Below are 6118 nucleotides of genomic sequence, written 5' to 3' on the forward strand. Positions count from 1 at the left end.
TTAAATGCTACTTTCTCAGTTTGTTTATGGTTGGGAGTAGGTGACAGGAATGATTTGAGCATTGTCTACAGAAGGTGGAGATACAATATATTTATTCTCCACAGTAAACTGATAAGCAGGAGAGCATTTTGACAGGGAAAGTAAAAGAGAGAGTGAAGAGGGAAGAATGGAGGCCCTGGAAGGATAGGGCATAAGGGATTGTGTTTGAGCAAGCAAACTCCTCTGTTATCCTCTTGTGGATATCTGTGGCTGAGCAGCCGATCATCAGGCTCCCACTAACCAGCAACTGGTAGATTGCTTTCCTCTGTGGCAGTAACCAGGATGCTGAATCAGTCATAGCCACACTTTAAAATAATTAATTAATTGATTTGTTTGTTTAAGGTCAGCTAGTCTTCTGTTGTTGGTAGCTTACGAGAAGTTTCCCCTATTTTCTGTCCTAGTCCCAAGGTTTAGAGTCAAGGAAGAAAGCAAAGCATTTCATAAATATATGAAGGTGTTCCCTGTGAAGACTGGACACCTTTGGATAGGCAGCGTGCAGCTCCCGGATTGTGACTAGGTGGGATCAGAATGGCCCTTCTCATGTGTGCAGACTGACCTTCATTCTGGGTGCAGGGAGTTACTGATCTATTTCTGCTGCTTTTTTTCCCTCCAGGAGGGGGCATAAGCCTTTAAAATATATATATATATATATTTAAAAGTCACATGTTCATTTGTACATTGGGAAAAACATAGTGAGAGAAAGAGAAAGGTCACCTGTGATGTCAATAATGTGACAAGTTGTTTGTGGCTTGCATTGCATCATCATGTGTGTATATGTATCTTTGAAGAGTTGTATCCTATTAGAGAAGATGTTCTAGGCCCCTCTTCTCACACAGCACCATAATTGCAAACATGTTCCTCAGCTGTGCTCATCTTTTTCACCTGTGTAGTCGTCCTCATGCTCACATCAGTGCTTTTGTAGCCTGCTATTCATTGTGTGGATTGGAAGATTTAAGAGGTGTCCCCCATAGCAGCTCCTTGTTGTCACTCAAGCCTCAGCTCATACACTGCCACCCCAATGTCACTTTCCCTCTCCCTCAATCTAGGGAAACTCCTCTGTCATTTGTTATTTCCTTCATGCCATACATCAGTCCTATTGGTAATGACTTTGTTCATTTAATTGTTGGCTTGTTTTTGGCTCTCCCCTGAGAGCCTAGGACTTCTCTATTTTCTTTATCACTCTGTCCTCAGGGCTTAGGGTAATATTTATGCCAAGAATTTGCCTGGGTGATAACTGTTCACTGACTGAATTCATTCTGTGGCTGGACCAAATGTACTAAATGTGTTTAAGTGATTTATTTTTGCAGTGCATTTAGATTGTACCCTGAGTTATAATATTTTTAACAGCACTGCAAGAATGCCTTTGTACACTTGGACAGTTCTTTTCTCTCTCCAAACATTAAATTGTTACATTTTAAACATACAAAAAAAGTGGAAAATACAGTGCAATGAACACCCATATTCCTTCCATTAAGATTTAAACTTTGTTAATATTTTGTCACGTTTACTTTCTCTCTCTACATACTTTTTTCAATGAACCATTTAAAACTTGTTTCATTACACTTCACAATACCCCTAAGTATTTCAGCATGCATCCCCCAAGAATAAGTATCTTCTCCTAAATAAACATGTATTATTAGTGTACCTGGGAAAGAATGGTAATTAATAATTCTCTAATATAACCTGATAGCCAATATTTGAATTTCCCCAATTGCATCTAGCATACTTTTATAGCTGTATCATTTATTTATATCTTTGAATCAGGGTCAAACCAAGTATCATGCCCTATATTTATTTGTTATACCTGTTTATATAAACCTAGAAGTATCATTTTGTGTTTTTAATGTGTTATTCATTTTAAAAACAGCGTTGAATTTCAAAAGAAACTTGTTTTCATATAGAATATCCCACCTGTTTATTTTCTCATGGTGTCTTTTATCTTGTTTTTCTTTCCCTATGTTTCCTATTGCTTAAGTTATATCTGGATACCGACATAAGTTATGTGATTATAATCACTTATAGTCATGAGTCTTTTTGATATTAAAATTATCCCAAACTTGCCCATGAGATGTCCATATGGTATATTTGATATGATCTATTTGATATGACCTCATTAATCTTTAAGTGTACTTTTGTTTTCTGGCACAAAACTATATCATAGCCACATGTTGTGTTTTTCCCCTTCACCTGCAATCAATCTGTGATTTCTCTAAGGAACATTGTTTGCTACATTTTTTTAAGTGAACAAAAATTTGAAAACAAGTATCTGGGTGTTGCATTTGTTCATTATTTCTGCAGTGCTGTTGCTTCAAAAACATTTTAGTGGGCCAAACTGCTACATATATATATTATATATATTTATATATATTTATATATAATATGTATACAAATACACACACTTTAATTTAATTTTTATTAAAGTTTAGTCAGTTTACAATGTTGCATCCATTTCTGATACACAGAATAATGTTTCAGTCATATATATATATACATATATTCATTTTCATATATTTTTCTTTATATGTTACTACTAGATACTGAATATAGTTTCCTGTGTTATACAGTATAAACTTGTTTATCTATTTTATATATCTTAACAAGTTTTTAAATGTGTAGTGCAGTATTGTTAACTGTAGGCATAGTACCATACTGCAGCTCTCTAGAACATACAAATCTTGTGCAACTGACAACCTAAAGAAAAACCAATCTCCCTTTCATCCTCTTCATAGCTCCTGGCAACCAGCATTTTATTCATTACATCTATGACTTTGACAAGTTTTAGGCACCTCATGTAAGTAGAATCATGCAGCATTTGTCCTCTTTCACCAACTTAATTCGCTTATGTAATGTCTTCCAGTTTTATTCATGTTGTGTTAAATGGTGGGAATTCCTTATCTTTTTAAAGCCGAGTAATATTCCATTGTATGATTAGACCACATTTTCTTAATCTACTCATTTGTTGCTGGACATTAACTGTTGATAACTTTGTCTGTCTTATAGTTCTTTGTTATTCTTTTCCTTTCTTGCTGTCTTCCTTTCTGTTTTGTTGATTTTTGTTATTCTTTGTTTGTTCTCTCTTTTTCTTTTGTCTTTGTTGGTATTTTCAAGTCATGTGGTTACCATGAGGCTTGCATAGAATATCTTAGAGTTATGTCCTTTATAACTGACAATAATTTGACTTAAATCACATACAAAAACTCTACTCTTTTACTTCTCCAACTTTATATTTGTCGTCTCATTTTATATATTTTTATATTATGCATCCATTCTTAACATTTTATAGTTATGTTTATTTTCAACACTTTTGTATTTTAAGTCTTATACCAAAATAAGCTGTGATTTACACACTAATATCACAGTGTACAATATTCCATATTTGTTTATAAATTTATATTTATCAGTGAGTTTTATACTTCGGTATACTTTCCTGTTGCTATTTAGTGTCTTTTCTTTTCAACTTGAATAACTCCCTGTAATATTTCTTGGTGATGATCTCCTTCAGCTTTTGTTTGTCTGAGAATGTCTTTATCTCTCCTTCACTTTTGAATACCAATTTTGTGGGATATAGTAGTCTTATTTTACAATTTTTCGTCTGTCAGCATTTTGAGTGTATCATTCTACTCCTTTCAAGCCTATAAGATTTATGCTGAGAAATTCTCTCATTTCTGGGCTCACTATTCTGTTCCATTGGTCCATATGTTTGTTTTTGTACCAATACAATGATGTCTTGATGACTGTAGCTCTGTAGTATTGTCTGAAGTCTGGGAGAGTTATTTCTCCAGCCTCTTTCTTTCTCTTCAGTAATGCTTTGGTAATTCTAGGTCTTTGATGGTTCCATATAATTTTATTATGATTTGTTCTAGTTCTGTGAAATATGTCCTGAGTAATTTGATAGGGATTGCATTAAATCTGTACACTGCCTTGGGTGGTGTGACCATTTTAACAATATTGATTCTTCCAATCCAAGAACGTGGGATATCTTTCCATTTTTTAAAGTCTTCTTTAATTTCCTTCATCAGTGGTTTATAGTTTTTTGTATAATCCTTTCACCACTTTAGTTAGATTTATTCCTAGTTATTTTATTATTTTGGGAGCTATTTCAAAGGGGATTGTTTCTTTACTTTCTTTTTCTGTTGATTCATCATTAGTGTAAAGGAATGCAAATGATTTTTGAACTTTAACCTTGTGACCTGCTACTTTGCTGAATTTTTCAATCAGCTCTAGTAATTTTTGTGTGGACCTTTTAGGGTTTTCTATATATAGTAACATGTCAACAGCATTTAATGACATTTTTATCTCTTCTTTTCCAATTTGGATCCCTTTTATTTCTTTCTCTTCTCTAACTGCTGTGGCTAGGACTTCCAGGACTATGTTGAATAGGAGTGGTGAGAGTGGGAATTCTTGTCTTGTCCCAGATTTTAGTGGGAAGATTTTGAGTTTTTCACCATTGAGTAATATGCTGGCTGTAGGTTTGTCATATATAGCTTTTATTATGTTGAAATATGTTCCCTCTATACCCATTTTGGCAAGAGTTCTTATCATAAATGGGTCTTGAATTTTATCAAATGCTTTTTCTTTTTTTATGTTATTTTATTTTTTATTTTTTTTACATATTTTATTGATTCATAATCATTTTACAGTGTTGTGTCAACTTCCAGTGTTCAGCACAATTTTTTAGTTATTCATGGACATATACACACTCATTGTCACATTTTTTTCTCTGTGATTTATCATAACATTTTGTGTATATTTCCCTGTGCTATACAGTGTAATCTTGTTTATCTATTCTACAATTTTGAAATCCCAGTCTATCCCTTCCCACCCTCTACCCCTACCCCCAGGGTAACCACAAGTCTGTATTCTCTGTCCATGAGTCTATTTCTGTCCTGTATTTATGCTTTGTTTTTGTTTGCTTGTTTGTTTTTGTTTTTTAGATTCCACATATGAGCGACCTCATATGGTATTTTTCTTTCTCTTTCTGGCTTACTTCCCTTAGAATGACATTCTCTAGGAGCAACAATGTTGCTGCAAATGGCATTATGTTGTCGGTTTTTAAGGCTGAGTAGTATTCCATTGTATAAATATACAACATCTTCTTTATCCAGTCACCTGTTGATGGACATTTAGGTTGTTTCCATGTTTTGGCTATTGTAAATAATGCTGTTATGAACATTGGGGTGCAGGTGTCATCCTGAAGTAGATTTCCTTCTGGGTAACAAGCCCAGGAATGGGATTCCTGGGTCATATGGTAAGTCTATTCCTAGTGTTCTGAGGAATCTCCACACTGTTTTCCATAGTGGCTGCACCAAACTGCATTCCCACCAGCAGTGTAGGAGGGTTCCCCTTTCTCCACAGCCTCTCCAGCATTTGGCATTTGTGGATTTTTGAATGACGGCCATTCTGACTGGTGTGAGGTGATACCTCATTGTAGTTTTGATTTGCAATTCTCTGATAATTAGTGATATTGAGCATTTTTTCATGTGCATATTGATCATTTGTATGTCTTCCTTGGAGAGTTGCTTGTTTAGGTCTTCTGCAAATTTTTGGATTGGGTTCTTTATTTTTTTTTATTGAGTCGTATGAGCTGCTTATATATTTTGGAGATCAAGCCTTTGTCGGTTTCACTTGCAAAAATTTTCTCCCATTCCGTAGGTTTTCTTCTTGTTTTATTTCTGGTTTCCTTTGCTCTGCAGAAGCTTGTAAGTTTCATTAGGTCCCATTTGTTTATTCTTGCTTTTATTTCTTCTAGGAGAAAATTTTTGAAATGTATGTCAGATAAAGTTTTGCCTATGTTTTCCTCTAGGAGGTTTAATGTATCTTGTCTTATGTTTAAGTCTTTAATCCATTTTGAGTTGATTTTTGTATATGGTGTAAGGGTGTGTTCTAGCTTCATTGTTTTACATGCTGTTGTCCAGTTTTCCCAACACCATTTGCTGAAGAGACTGTCTTTATTCCATTGTATATTCTTGCCTCCTTTGTCGAAGATGAGTTGACCAAAGGTTTGTGGGTTCATTTCTGGGTCGTTTATTCTGATCCATTGGTCCATATGTCTGTTTTGGTACCAATACCATGCTGTCTT

This window comes from Vicugna pacos, unplaced genomic scaffold (genome assembly GCF_048564905.1).
Source record: "Vicugna pacos unplaced genomic scaffold, VicPac4 scaffold_20, whole genome shotgun sequence".
NCBI lineage: Eukaryota > Metazoa > Chordata > Mammalia > Artiodactyla > Camelidae > Vicugna > Vicugna pacos.